Source organism: Pygoscelis adeliae, unplaced genomic scaffold (genome assembly GCF_000699105.1).
Source record: "Pygoscelis adeliae isolate BGI_AS28 unplaced genomic scaffold, ASM69910v1 Scaffold213, whole genome shotgun sequence".
Lineage (NCBI taxonomy): Eukaryota > Metazoa > Chordata > Aves > Sphenisciformes > Spheniscidae > Pygoscelis > Pygoscelis adeliae.
Genome location: NW_008824410.1, coordinates 1361390 through 1376560, shown reverse-complemented (window position 1 = coordinate 1376560; position 15171 = coordinate 1361390). Strand labels below are relative to the sequence as shown.

At 54.4% G+C, this 15171-nt stretch overlaps 1 protein-coding gene across 1 annotated transcript in view; it reads left to right on the top strand.

The window, feature by feature from the left end:
* Window positions 1–15171, top strand: part of NPHP4 (nephronophthisis 4) — a 162621-nt gene that overhangs the window by 39032 nt on the left and 108418 nt on the right.

The following is a 15171-nucleotide window of genomic DNA, read 5'->3' as shown; positions in this document are numbered from 1 at the left end:
CCGCCTGATGGGAATGTGGTGGTTTTGGGGAACGGGGACCGGTGCAGCAAGCGCCCAGGGACCCGCCGTTACCAGCACGAGCTGCTGAAAGGCTATTGATGTGGGTTGGACAACGAGTCGACTTCAACCGCTACGCTGCCAAGTGACGAATCCCTTCTGTTCACCCTTAATTAAATTTCTTTTAGCAACACAATAGCTCAGTTTTATGCTTGCCATTTATCAAGAGTTAAAGTTATTGGCATGGTTGTTGGCAGGGGTATCGATTATGAGACGGCAATAAGGTTTGCAGGAAGCGGCGATTGCTGAGCATCCCGCTGCACACCCGGTCCTCCTCCCCGAAGATGGGAGTGCACAAAAACTCCAGGAGCGCCGGTATCTGTGGGGACTAACGGGACGTGCGGGGGTCCAGTGCGACCGCTGGATTTAATGCGAACTTCCTGCGGGTGTGAAAGTTCAGCCATTGCAGGAGGGGGCCAGGTTCAGGGACTGCCCCGCAGCACGTCGCAGCAGGAGCATCAGCCTCTCGCTGCTGCTGCCGGTGGAGCAGAGTTCGCAGCTATCTCAAGAAGAGGTGAAGATGCGCTGGGCTTGAGCCACACGTTGCCATTTATTCCTTGCGGTGTCTGGATTGCTCTTTCTATCTGATCTGTCAAGGGCTACAATTACATATATTGTTGTCAGTAGCAAATAAAGATGAAGTTGTCAGAAAGATCGAGAGGCCAGGTTTAAGGCTGCTGCCCGAGGTAGGAGCCGTGCGGTGATGAGAACTGCCCGAGCACCGGCTGGAGGCCGCGCAGGCAGGGTGCCAACCCTGCTTAACGGAGAGGGTGAGCTCCTGGAGGGAAAACGTGCCCCTGGTTTGGCTGGAGCCAGAGTGCAAAAGCAATCCCATCAGCTCTGCGCTGCGTGGCAGCAGCGTGGTTGGAAAAAAGCAAACCCAAGCATGGCTTCCTGGCAGGTCCCGCGGGTGAGTGCCGGTGCCTAGCCGGAGCGGGGATTTGCTCTGCAGCAGCCAGCCGGGGTGGGGGGATTAGGGCTGCATCCCTGCTATCGGTCTGTGGTGGGCGGGATTCCGCTCCGCCTGCCAAGCCCAGGCCTTTTTCCTCCGTCTTGCACTGATTTTCAGTCTTGTGAACTGAAGCATCCCTTACGCCCGTCGGTGCGAGGGCAGCCCAGAGCCTCTGCTCCGAGTGTCCTGCGAGTATTTCCCATGCCGAACGCCCTGCATACCCACCGCCCTCTGGCATTTGCCACCCTGGGTAAATGTCGTATGGATCTTAACTAGGAAAATGCTTCCCAGCATTTCAGTGTGTCGGACAGCTCTTTAGCCTCCAGTGCTTTAACTCTCGACAGTTTATCGTTACTAGTTCCTTTGGTAATTATGGTAATAATAACAATAATAACAGAAAGCTCGTTGGGCTGTCATGCATGTATATGCTGTGCTGTTCCCTGCAAATTCCACTTGGGATGCGCGGTGATTATGAGACCCGTCCGTATGGCTTGGAAACTCCTGCGGGACGGTGAGGGCTGGGCTGGGGGGTTTGCAGGGCAAGGGCAGAGCGGTGGCACGGCGGCAGCACCGCGGCAGCGCCGGGAGCGGCGCTGGGTGGTGGTTAGCTGTGTAACGTTCGTTTCATGCTCCACAAGCAGTTACCCTATTTAAATTGCAAATATTAGTTATACTGTCAGACTTCAAGGGTGACTGTGGCTTATTCATACCAGCATGAGTTGAGTTAAAATACAGAGCTGGATTTCGGGAAGACAAGTCACATTTTGCTGAAAAGAAAAAAAGACAATTGTGTATGTATTAATGAAGTTGCTTGAGATGATTGATTATTTCTCTTTTTGAGTGGTTTATCAGGGAAGCAACTTTAATTCCTTAATTGACAGAGACAGGGGAGCCGTCGTTTCCATCTTGCCTTGCGAGGCGCACCGTTGCCGTCAGGACCATGCCCCGAGATCTGCCCCGCAGCTCTCTGTTACCTTTAAATTCCGACTGAGGATCTGACATAAAAGAGGGGCCGTGCAAATCCGCGATCACGGAGCCACCAGCTCCGCTCCTGCTGCCTGCTCTGCCACAGGACCCGCCAGGAGGGAACGCTGCCAAACTTTGCCAGGGAAACTCCTGCCCCAGCTGAGTCCCAGATTTCACTGAAAGTCAGCAATTTCAGCCCGAGTTGTGGGACTCAGTTTGAATGGTAACGTCAGAGGCGAGCTTACTGGACTGCATTATCTATCTCTAACATCAACTCCTCTTAAGAAAATAACAAAGAAAAAAAATCTTCCGCTTTCTTTTCTTTGAGCTAATACATTTTAAATAAATTATAGGATTAAAAATGTTAAAAGTTTAATCGGCTCCCCTATTGTGCTAAAGTTCAAAAGGAACATTTATCAGTCACGCGTTTGGACCGCAATTCGTATGTGCCGCTGAAAGCTTTTTAATTCACTCAATGGGAAACAATGAGCAGAGTTGATCAAATGGGAGCTGGTAATTTATTCCCAGCCGTCAGCAGTTCAGGTACCCTCAGAAAGTTTGCAGCCCTGACAGTCCGGTCCCCTCCTCTGTCACCCATCTTCCCCCATGCCGGGGGGTGGCCCTCACCAAACCCACCCCCGAACCAGCTCTGGCCTCGACTCTCGGCAGCAAGGATGCAAAAGTGACCTGAAAAGCAGCCTCTGGGTGTTCATTCAAACGCAAACCCACGCAGACAGGTGAATGATTCCCTTCTACGTCCATCCATGTCACAGCAAGAACCCCCCCCGTTTCAGGGGCTCAGGCACGCTATTTGGCATGGACTCGCTCCAGGCTGTCCCTCCCCCAGGATCGGTTTTATTGGTAGCAGTAGGATCCTAACAGATTTTGTGCAGCGTTCTTAAATGAAAGGGAGACTGCTCTGACACAGCGTGTCCACCCCGCGCCCATTCCTCCCGATGGATGCTCCTGCAGGCAGGGCTGCGGCGGCCATGGGGGGACCAGCCAGCCCTGCCGGCCCCCCGGGTTTTGGGGCGCTTGTGCCTCCGGCGGGGGGGGCGGCGGCGCCCGGGGGGGCCCCAGCCAGCCCTGCCTGCACCCCGGGTTTTGGGACGCCGGGGTCTCCCTTTGGGGAGGCCCCTCCGTGCCCTGATTAGACCAAAGTCGTTTGTTCGTGGTCGTGGCTAACGGTATGGTTCATCGTGCTCCATGCTTCCCTCGCTGTTTAAAAAGCACTGCTTACAAAATGTGCAAATATATTAATACAACTGAAGAAATTTTAACAGACTTTGCAATAAAATTTTACAATGTAATTTTGGATTATTCACCCCCTCTCACCTCTTAAGACCCCTTTATCCTTCACCATGAGGACACGCAGGTTGGCCAGATGCGTTACCTTTGCCCTCCCCACACAATCTTTTTTTCACCTGCGCTTTCATTTTTATTGTCCAATAAAGGAAAGGTCAAAACCAATGTAATGGAGCTGCTGGTGCTGCTGCGTAAAATCACTGGTTCACCACCAGTAATTAGGGGGCTGGTGCTGAGCACACTGAGCAAATACTCTTCTAATTTAGCTGCATGTCACTGTCTTTCTAAGTGCAAGGCTTTTAAGGTTCATGCCCTTTTATATTGCAGTGCATAACCATGCAACGACCCAATGCACATGCCTGAGGTGCTGAAGTTATTGCTGGCATTGCCAGACGTGCCCTGTGCACCTGGTTTGGCAATGGAGCTGTGAGCCGGCAGGATGGGCAGCTCAGCCCTAGGCAGCAGCAAGCGGGGACATCACAGTGGGGCATCCCACGGGGGGCAACGAAGCCCAAAAGTTGGGTGATGAAGCCTATTGCACCTGGCAGTGGCTTGCCAGAGCCATGCTGGGGAGAGGCAGCAATGCAATCCGAAAGCATCCCGGGGAAAGGGCAGCTCTGGGCAGGGACTGGGGCTTTCCTTGCCTCAATTTCTCAGCTGTCTCCCAGCAGACGCAGCTTCTTCCACCGCCGGCCCATGTTGGAGGTGTAGCTCTCCAGGTGCCTCCAGCAGCCCCAGGACCTCAGATGAAGGATGCTGCACACGAAGCCAAATCCACTTTATTACCGTTATCAAGAAAGTTAAATCCTTTTCCCTAAGCGGTCCTCCAGTGTTAACAGCAAAATAAGCAATTGCTGACATCCAGGCTATTCTGGAGAGCAAGCCTGCATCCATTTTAAATACTGAAAACGTGCTAGCATGGTAATGTCCTCTTTCATCTGTCTCCCAAGCTCCTTTTCCCCCTTTTGCTTGCCAGTCAAAGACCCCGGGAACATGAGCATGAGCAGCAGCAGCAGCAGCAGCAGCAGCAGCAGCAGCAGCAGCAGCAGCAGCAGCAGCAGCAGCAGCAGCAGCAGCAGCAGCAGCAGCAGCAGCAGCAGCAGCAGCAGCAGCAGCAGCAGCAGCAGCAGCAGCAGCAGCAGCAGCAGCAGCAGCAGCAGCAGCAGCAGCAGCAGCAGCAGCAGCAGCAGCAGCAGCAGCAGCAGCAGCTGGCTGTTGAAGAGTTAAGGTCTGTTTTTTCCACTGCCACTCTTCCTTCTACAGGGAAGACAAATGATTCATTATATTCTCCATCATTTTCTCTGATGCCTGGCTGCCTCCCATCGAGATGTTGGGTCTGCATCGTGGAAAGTCATTAACGTGATCTCCAAGAAGAGCCACGGAGAGCAGTATTTCCTATTTGTATGTGGTGATTCATGCCAGGGGCAAACCAGTGTGATCAATTCTAGTTTTCTTTCAGATCTTTACAAAAATGCCTCCTTATAGAGACATGGTGTGAGAATATAAACGATGATGTCCAGCTTTTACTAGGCAAAGGAGAGAAAACTGTGGCTGCGAAAGGTTTTGCAAACTGGTAGCAGGGACGAGACGCCTGCAGACACCGCAGGGGAAGGTGCACAGCAATACACTACATATGCTGATGGTTTATTGCGGGGACTATCAGCTTCCATCCTCCCTTGAGATAAATATTGAACTCGTCTTCTCCTGGGCAATATTTGCCTCTCAGATCCATGAATTATAATATTCAATTTAGCAGAAGTCAGTCAGCTATGGGCAGGGCAGTGCAAAATGCAAAGAGCAAAATGCAGCTTTCCCTGTCAGAGCGGTTGTACTCTCCACAGCGAGAGGAGGACAGGCTATCTGTCAGACGAAAACATGGTCTGAGAGCTGGCTGTGGAGCTTTTCCCTAAAAATGCTCCATTTTCACTTACAAGAGTGACTCACCGCTGAACTGTATGTACGACTGCGTGCAGTCAAGATAATACGGGTGGTATTTGTAATGAAGTGAAGCCTGGTTGCGCGAGCAAAATGCTCCAGCTTTTGATATCCAAATCTGGAGGTTTTTTAGATGGCACAAGTGAGCTAGATCTCGGAGCCTGAGTCAGACAAGATCTTCCAGATCCAGGGGAAGCTGTGGGAGTCTCCAGCACGGAAGGGATCAGCAGGGAACTGGTTTGCTGAGATTCGGGTGCGTACAATGGGATGGTGACCACGTCGAGCCGATCAGAGGGCTGATGTCCACAAACATCTAAGACCCCAGTGCAAATCCTAAAAGGCTGTACACTCCCCAGCACACGCCTGAGCCCAGGCGCAGCGACTGCCCGGCGTGGATGGAACACTTTGCCAGCTGGGAGAGAAACAGCAATAAAAGTGATTAACAACAGGACCTATTAATATACAAAGAGCAATGTGTGTTTTAGCTTCTCTCTGGAGGGCTGTGTTATTCCTGTTACTATTTTCAACTGTCCTCTCCTGGGCTGCTCGGGGGCACCGGGAAGAGCACGCTTGAGATGAAATGGAAATTGCACGTTTTAAGTAGCCGGGCAGAGAGGCGAAGGCAGCTGCGACCGCCGGGGCAGCAGAGAGGGGAGAAATCCGCCGTGGAAGTTAGGCTTGCTGTTGCCTTGGGCACTGGCGGGGCGCCCCCCGCCCCAGGCGGGACGGCAGCCCCGGCGCCCCCCGGGACCATCGCCCAAGCGAGCCGTGCGGGCAAGCGCCAGGGAGGAGCCGGGACCACTGGAGCCGCTGGGCTGCTCCCCGGCCGGGTGCCTGCCAGCACATGACTCATTGGTTTATTTTGATAGGCAGGAGCCATTCTTGTTCACAGACGTTTAATGTAATGTGGGAATTAGTAATTTGTGATAGTGGCTGAAATCACTTTCGAATACATAAAACATAAATACAGCAAAAGCGAAGAAATGAGCCATAACTCTCCCTAATGGAAACCCCGGCCTCCCCGCTTTTTATGGTACAGGAAAAAAATGGCCCCACTATTTTCAATCATTAATTTTGTATTGGCCCGAACTGTGGTGCTGTTGGTTTCCAAAGCACTTTTTGCAAAATAATGAGGCTATTTATTAGTAGCAACGAGGCTGCACAGAAAGAAGAGTTGAGATAGTTTCTATAGTAACTCCCTGCTAAAACATTTGACACTCACCCCTGCTAAAGCTGTTCTGCCGCCCTGATTGCCAGGCTGAGCGGAGCAGCCCCCGGCTGGAGGTTCGGCTGAGAAGTCCCCGCGCTCATTTTTCTCCCTCCGTTACAGGACCCGCTTTAAGCCATTACAAGCATCGTATGGGTGGCTGCGGAAGCAGCCCAGTCACAGGGGCAGCATCTCCATTTCGGTGCTTATCTATCTGGCAGCATTTCCCTGAGAAACGCCTGCGGGCAGGCGGGAAGGGAGGCACGGACCCTGCCAGCCTGGCGCCGGCTCGGTGGGCTGCTTGGTGAGGGGATGTGCGGCAGACCCACGCACCGGCTCTCGCGGCCTCTGGGGTGAGACGCAACAGGTCTTTTCCCCCTGCGCAGTGGCTTTCCGTCTTCTTTCTCATCTGAGGGTCACGTTGTCATCGGGCATAAGTGTATATTCTCAACCCATCCTCGGAGGAGGAGAAGAGGAGCAGGAGGGGAGCCGGACAGCTGAGTGCAGGCTGGCTCTTGAGCATCCCGATGCTCACCGGGAGCACCGGCCACCCCTGTTCGGAGAAAAACAATTCGGGGCTCACGCTGGTCTCTGCATCGCAGCAGAATTTCCAGAAGTAATTGGATTTGGCTATTCAGTTACTTCCACAAATGAGGGAAAACACAATTATTCACATTTGCCAGTCGGATACCGTGGGAACTAAGAACAAATTCCATTTTTCTTATACGGAGCTCTACAAATGGTTTGTATTGAGTTAGAAAACAATAAAAATCCCTGGCACCGCAACACATACATTCAAGCAAATGAAGCAACCAACCAGCCCTTTCGAGGTGCTGCAATGCAATGTGTTTTCCTTCCAGACGCCAGAAGAACAGGGAGCAGGTACTGCTGTGCTATGCGGCAGAGCATCCTGCTGTTGGCGATGGGACCCCCCGGCAGATGCTGTCCCTCGGCGCTGCTCAGCTATGCCGGGGCCGGCTCCACGTGCAGGATGCGGCCGGCTCCGGGCAGGGCTCAGGAGCACACCCTGCAGGGACCAGCTCTTCTGCCCACATTTGCAGGTGCAAGAGTGAGGTGGGCATCCTTGCATAAGGAGAGTCTGAAGACCTACATGTCTCGCCATCCAGTTCCATTTGGGTAGCAAATAAATTCCAGAAAACCATGGATGCCTGAAGATTAAGAAGAGGCTAAATTTACTGAGGAAACAGTTATTCACTTGGCCTTACATGACAGCTGGACAAACAGGGCTTGGAGAAGGAGGATAAATCAGTCCCGACCCATCGGTGCTTGCAGGGGGAGTGGAGCATCCTCCAGCCCGCACTCTGGCTCTGGCTCGCCAGCTTCTCCCGTCCCCCGCAAAACCGTTATTAAAGCTGGCAAGCCATGATGAGAAATAAAGATTTATCATGGCGTAATTTCCCAGGAGGGACAGAGATTAATGCTGAGGAGAGGGGAACCAGCATTCGTTTTCTGTTTGGGGAGCAGAGGAGCTTTTCACCCCCCTGGGCCCCTGTGCTCCTGCCAGGAGCCGGCAGCGGTCCAGCCGGGGGGCACAGACTTGGGGCTCCATCCCAATCCCCCTGGGAGCCAACCCACCCCTGGGGGGAGCATACCAGAGCATCCCGCTCGGGAAGCTCAGCGCTTTCATCTGCTAATCTGGCAAAGCGGTGCTAAATCCGGCGGCAGCACAGCCTGCCGTCGGCGCAAGGCACGGAGCAGAGGGGTCCCCATTACAGCCCTGCGCAGCCCCGCTGCTCCTGCCGTACCGGTGGTGACCCCGCGGCGCAGCCTCCCTCTGCTCCCCAGGTGGTAAAACAGCGGCTCCATTGAGATGCATTTCTGTTCCTCTGCTTAGCTCTTAAAAGACACATGTTCCCGTAAAGGCCTCCCGTCGAATGCCGCTTTGTTCTTTCCTGGCTTTGCAGCGCAACAACAAATGCCTGGAGCCGGGTAGCAAGAATTATGCGTGGTCTTATCTGGCCATCACTCTGCGCACAGTCACAGGTTGCATGGGAATGTGCCACGAATATGACGTTTTGGAACTGAGAGGGTTTTCTGGGATTTTTTTTTTATGGTCTTTGCCCAGGGAAGGTTCCCGGGCGTTACCCAGAGATCTGCCCCACACAGGAGCACAGTGCCGGGCAGCCCCAGGGGAGGCTGGCAGTGGGAAGGCAGCTGCCCGCATGGGGAAGGCAGGAGGGGCATCCCCTGGATGCAAGACCCGAAAGTCACAGCGCTGAGGGAGCACAGGTCGGTCCGGCAGCACCCATTCCATTTCCCAGCCAGGTTCCCTGAGCGCCGGCAGCGGGACAGCCTGCCTGAACCCCTTCCTCTGCCCCAGCAACGTGCGCTCCCCCCATTGGCTCCGCCAGTCAGTTTTGTTTTCATTAGAAATGAAGCCGTAACTCCCCAGGTGCCAGCCTGCTGAAAAATAATCATCATTGCTGTTTTCGGCGGTTATTCATCAAAACCAGATGAGAGTTATTCCACTCGGGTTCATTTCCCCTGTGCTCAGGCTTGCCTACCCCTTCCCCCCCGCGCTGTCTTGCTCCTCTCCCAGGGGGAGATGAAGGCTTTTCTTCCACTTCCTCACCCCTGCCTTTTTTTGGGGGCTTTGATAGGAAAAGGAAAGCAATGCCAGAAACCTCTGAGGTGTTTCTGCAGCCCCGGAACCTCCCTTGGGGGAGGCGGCTGCCGCACAGCTCAGCTCCAGGGAGACTGGAGGCCCCGGCACCTCTGCCTTCTCCTTTCTAAAAATGTCTTAAATTTGCCCTTCCCAGGCCACTTATGGCAGCGCAGCCTCCAGTGAGGGGCTCCCCGTGCGTCAGTGGGATGGCACCACTTTGCATGGTACCTCACAGGAGGCCGTTATGCAGGTGATATGGGGCACAGCCCCAGCTCCGAGCACTGCCAGCCACGAGGGATTTCAGAGCAGGAACGGAGCTGTGCTAAAATACATCAGCGTGAGTTAGTGCTGCGTGCTGCCAGCACGGCACGCGGAGCGGCCAGCACCTGGCTGAGCGTGGGCAGAGGAGAGTGCCGTGGCGATGCTCAACCAGGCTGGGTGCCTGGAGCAAGGGGAGAGGAGGAACACGAGAAAAGCTGCAGAGAAGTTGGATAGTACAGTTGCATATTGATTTTTACAGAGGAAAAGATAATCTGTGGACTGAGGAAACTGCCACCACTTGTAGACAGAGACCAAAAGGCTCTCATGAAAGACCCCTATTTTTGTTATTGCTCTTTGTGGACACGCTTCACGGGAGGAGGGAATACTTGCAACGCACATTTCAATTTTGGCTGCAAAACTTTCATCATTATCATTTCAATTAAAATTGCTCTTTGAAGCAGTTTGTCTTCAGGCTCAGCCACATGAATCTCTGCTTTCATGAACATGGAAAACTTGAAGAATAAAAATGACCCTATTTTATCCAGCCCTGGTTTCTTCCTCTCAGCACCCTGCAAGATTTCAACCACAGGGCTCGTGTTGGAGTGTGTGAGGACGGCTGCCTTCGCCCAGCATGGCTGCATGGGCCCCCTGCTGCTCCCAGAGAGGCTGGCCACGCTGCAGTATAAACCTCGGTACGTGCGATGTACAGCAAGCTGGCCGGCTGCCGCGGCGTTGGCCAAGTCAGCTGGGTGCCAGCTGCCCATCCCGTCAAGGCAGGCAGCAGCGCCAGGGGTTTATGCTTTGAAAAACAGCAATGGTTTGGCAGGAGCAAAGAAAGGCACTGCAAAAGTTTGGCTACGACAGCGTGCGGTGGCAGGATGGGGTCGGATGCAAAGCATGGTGTCCATGGTCTGAGGGCATCCCTGGCTTGCTCCGGGGCAGGGAAGCGCTCCTGGAGCAAGGGCAGCACTTGCCCTGGTGAGATGCCGAGGGAGGTGCACGCAGCCCCGTTACCTCCCACCTTATGGAGAGTTAAATTGAGTGGGAGGTCCATTAATGCCCTTCTGGCTTTGGCTTTTGGGCAGCGCCCCAGCCTGCAATGGGCCAGCAGTCAATTGGTGGGACACCGCAGGGGTACGGCAGGAGGATGGGGTCCTTTCCATGAATGCTCACCAGCCTCCCCTAACTCTGCTGGGGCTCCTGGGATGGACCATGAATATACATGAGGCGGAGATTATTCAACACTTCCATAAAACAAACTGATGTTCAACACTAATTTATGAATATACTGAATTATCTAACACAAATGTAAATAGGATTTAAAAACAGATATCAGGAGAGGCACCTACCACCGAGTCAATCTTCTTTGCAGAGAAGCAGAAGAAGAAACGTGGAAAAGGAGCCCGATAATTTATGCATCTGTGTGTCCCGTTCTGTCCTCAGGAACGCGGATACCAGTGGCTGCCGCCTGTCCTTCATAACTGCTCACAATGTCATCTTTTTAATGAAAATTAAGTGCTTTGGTTGCACTAAATAGAAGCTGTGCGGACATGTCTAATTGCAGCACTGGGAGATGGCAACCTCATTTGAAAGGAAGCAAGTCCCGGGAGGATTCAGCACGGACTCTTCAAAAACAACAGACGCCATGGACTTAGAAGGACTAAAAATATTTTTCCTGCATCTGCGCGAGCCGTTTCATTTCCTCTTCATTTTCTCTAATGTCTTCAGCTTTAACTGACTCGATGCATCCTAATTACAAGCACATCTGCCCGCTCCCCTGGCATCCTGGCTGACCCGTGCCAGCGCCAGGGCCAGCGGAGGGAGGGAGGGATGGGGCAGCGGTGCTTGCTCAGTGCTGCCGGACGCCCCCCCTTCAGGGACCTGGGAACGTCCCTCCTGGCCTCCGGCAGTGAGCCCTGGATGCTGCCCGGCCATCCCCAGGGGATCGCTTTCTGCACGCAGTTTCCCATGCCCTAATCCTGGGCCGGGATGCCCAACCGTTTTCCCCACATGTTCAGTCACTTTCCCGGGAGCTAACGGCACAGTCAGGATTGCACCCGTTGCGGCTGGTCCTCGGATCCCTGCGGATAGGACTGGGGCTGGCTTTTTTGGGTTAGCCATCACTTAAGAAAAGCCTGTGTAAATCTAGTGCTCAGAAGTCATTTATTCTGCTTCTAATATGAGATGGTGTTTTTCATCCTGATCTTAAAGAAAATCCATCCTCACATTGAAGCTAAAAGCAAATCCCTGGCAAGATTAGGTTAGCCTAGAAAAACTCATCCCATAAGCAATTACCCATCGCTTCCGAGGTGTTTCGTCTCCTGGCATGAGGAAATCAGAATCCCCAACCAACGATTCATGGGAAGAAGGGGCTCCAATACAAGAACAAAATGCGTGTTGTGTCCTTTCTTTAATCAAGTTAATGGTCATCATTTCACATGCTAATGTCTCCTCAGTGGTCCATCAGCTCCATACAGCTGCAGCCGCCTTCAATCCAGCGCAGTTTACCTAAGAGACCCAATTACGTGCTTTCCTCCGAGCGAGCTGACTCTGAACGTCGCAAATAAACCCCACTGCCGACCACTTTGTCCGTGGCAAAGCTTTTCTCTGGCATCACGTATGGCAGGGGAATAATTTCAAGGCTTTGGGCGAAAAAACGAAGAGCAGAACGGTTTCTGTCCCGCTTTGTTGGGTTCCCTGGGAGGGCTTGGGAATGGGCAGGAGGCTGCGGGGGCACGGGGGTACCCCGGCCCAGGGGCCGATCTCACTCCTGGGGGCCCTTTAGCAGCTGGGGATGTCTCCAGAGAGCCGCAGGCTGTGCCGCTGGCAGCCCAGAGCCACGAGCCCTGCCAGGCTGCGTATGTCAAGACACACTGACATTTTCATTGCCACCTAGTGGCAATCACTCACAGCTGCTTTTTATCCTCCATTTTCTCATACAATCAACAATAACCGATAATAAAATAACCAAACCCAAATATTCAATATTTTTCCCTGCAATCTTTGCACGAAGCTGCTTGATGGTTGGGGCCTGGGGTGCTTGCAATGAAAGGTGCTAATCAAAGGCAAAGCAAAGAGGTGGTCGGTAACTAAAAGAATGCACCAGTTCTCTGCATTTGTTTCCAAGAGTTCAATTCCCACCTTCGCCCGAGAGGGGAGGCATCCACCCTCCCATGCAACCCCCCAGAACCACTGGCAGCAGACTCAATTTTCCCCTGTATCACCCAGGCAATGAGCAAACCATGCAGCAGAGTACAGTGCGGGTAAAAACTGTGCTGTGAAAGAAGCGCAAACCCTGGGCTGCCCAGGTACACAGGCAGGGTCCTCTCTGGCTTTCTGGTGCTGCTTCTGTTGAAAATGTGAGGCTTTTGCCCATCCCCCGCTGCCCCTAGGCTGCCTGCAGCCCCAGCCTCCAGCAGCATCCTTGCTCCCACAGCCACCGGCTGGAGCATCCTCTCGGACAGCCCCCTCCGGCAGCACCCGCATCTCCGCAGCAGGATGAGGGGCAGAGCAGGGGTCGTGCCTCCTGCCGTGCCGGGGTGCCCAAGCCCGGCAGGAGTGGATGGATGCAGCACCCTCACAAGAGGCTCGACGGCTGCTCACAATCTCCAAGGGATGCGAGATAAGGGGGCTGCCAGGGAAAAGCCGAACCAGAAAGATAAAAGAGCTTATTCCATTCAATTATTGGGCAGATAAGGCAGCAGAGGCAAGCCTGGCTCTCCTAATCTATCACAGCGAGCCACAGAGGGTCAGCTTCTTCTAAATGAACCATCCCCATGTGGCCGCTGCAGCACTCCTCAAGGGCTGGGTAATTCCCGCTGCAGGCAGGCAGAGCCTGGCCGCCCCGCTGAATCTCCTGCCGGAGACTTTATGAGCCTGGGGCCGCTTGGACTCATATTTCTTTTGAAATACAGCCCTGGCATTTCTCACAACCTTTGCACAAAGGTTAGGGGGGAGCTTGATGAGATTTGCTTGATGACTGGGAGTTGGGATGCACTGTCGAGAGGAAAGATGGAGCTCTCTCCCGGGAAGCGGCAGCTCACCCGCGACTTTGAGGGTGGGCAAGGAGAGGGAGTGGAACAGCGTGGACTGCAAGGGGGTCCTTCTGCAGCAGCAATGCTCTGCCAGGGCTCATCTAGACCAAGGGAGGGAGGCTGGGTGGTGGTCGCAGGGCTGCTGCGAACACCGGTCTGACCCCATGAGCCCCCAGCATGAGAGATGACCTCCTCCTCCCAGAATGGCTGCGGGCAGGGGTTGGCAGCACAGGGACTGCCCTGTAGCACCATGCACCATTCCAGAGGCTGCTTGCAGAGCCGTGCATCCAAACAGGGACAGGATCAGGCCCCTGGAATGGTCTCAGGAACGCATGGCCCCTGTTCAGCTGATTGTGACGAAGGAGAGGCAGGGAGTCATGGGCCAGGCTGTGGGGCACCAGGCCAGGAGAATTGCGGGGGGCACGGGGGGCGATGGCGCTGGGGGTAGGCAGACCCACCCAGGGGAGCAGCATCAGACTTCGGGGACAAACACCAGCGTCCCCGATGTCTTTCTTGGTGGAGGAGGACGGAGCTCTGCAGGAGCCTGCCCTGCCCTCCAAGGGGTGGGCAGGGACAGGCAAGTGACAAGGAAGGGAAAGCACATAGAAAATGTCTTCTGTCTGTGGTTTCACGTGGGTGCCTCTAATTTACTCGCACAATTAACTGGAACGATAAATCTGTAGCTGCAGTTAACGGCATGCACAGGACTAAAGGTGGTTATTAAAGTCTTTCCTGCATTGTCTCCCTTGCTGGTGGCCAAGACCGGTCCTGGTGCGTGCAGGCGAGCACAGAGCCAGACCCTGTATGTTTACAGCTCTGTCACCGTCTCGGCCCTCCCTCCCTACTTGGCAGCTCATTAAGCTCGTTCCTGATGGCACCTTCCCCGTGGCATATGTGTGGACCCCAAACTGCCGGCGAAGGGCTGGAGCCTGCTGGGAGGGGCTGGGATGCCTGTGCACCCCCCCCCCCCGCCAGCACTGCCCTCCTCGCAGAGCCATTAATTAGCCATGGGCTGGCACCGCTCTTAATGAGCACCCCTAGCCCCCTCCCCAGGACCTGCTGGACGGGATGCCGACACAGTTTGCAGAAGCCACCTGCACGGTACCACTGGTCCAGGACTCAGATCAACTCCCCTCCTGGGGAAAAGACCTCGGGCAGCTTCGCCTTACGGTCTGCTGCAGGAGTCTGAAAAAATGCAACGCAAACCATCCCCAAACCATCGCTGGGCTGATTTGGAGGCACAAACGAGCCATCCTTCCACTGCCCGTAACTGTGCACACTTGGATTGGACCAGGACACAGCTTCATGCTTTAGGGAAACTTCCTCAGATTTTTAATTATCACAGGCAATTAAGACTTTAATTCTGCCAGGCTCCAGCTGCCGCAGCTGGCGCAGCTCCAGCAGCCCAGCCATCCTCTCCAAAGGCTGCACTGGGATGCTGGGCCCAGATGAGGAGCTCCAGGAGAGGTGCTGGTCACTGAAGCCACTGCCGGGTGACAGGGGGGCCTGGCAGCAGCAAGGTCCTCAGATTTTTAATTATCACAGGCAATTAAGACTTTAATTCTGCCAGGCTCCAGCTGCCGCAGCTGGCGCAGCTCCAGCAGCCCAGCCATCCTCTCCAAAGGCTGCACTGGGATGCTGGGCCCAGATGAGGAGCTCCAGGAGAGGTGCTGGTCACTGAAGCCACTGCCGGGTGACAGGGGGGCCTGGCAGCAGCAAGGTCCGGCTGCATGCAGTCAGCCCACAGCACCTGCGGGGGCATGGGCGGTGCCCCCAGAGCTGGGCGAGCGGCTGGGGGGGGAGACGCAGGGGGGGCGGGGGGGTTCCT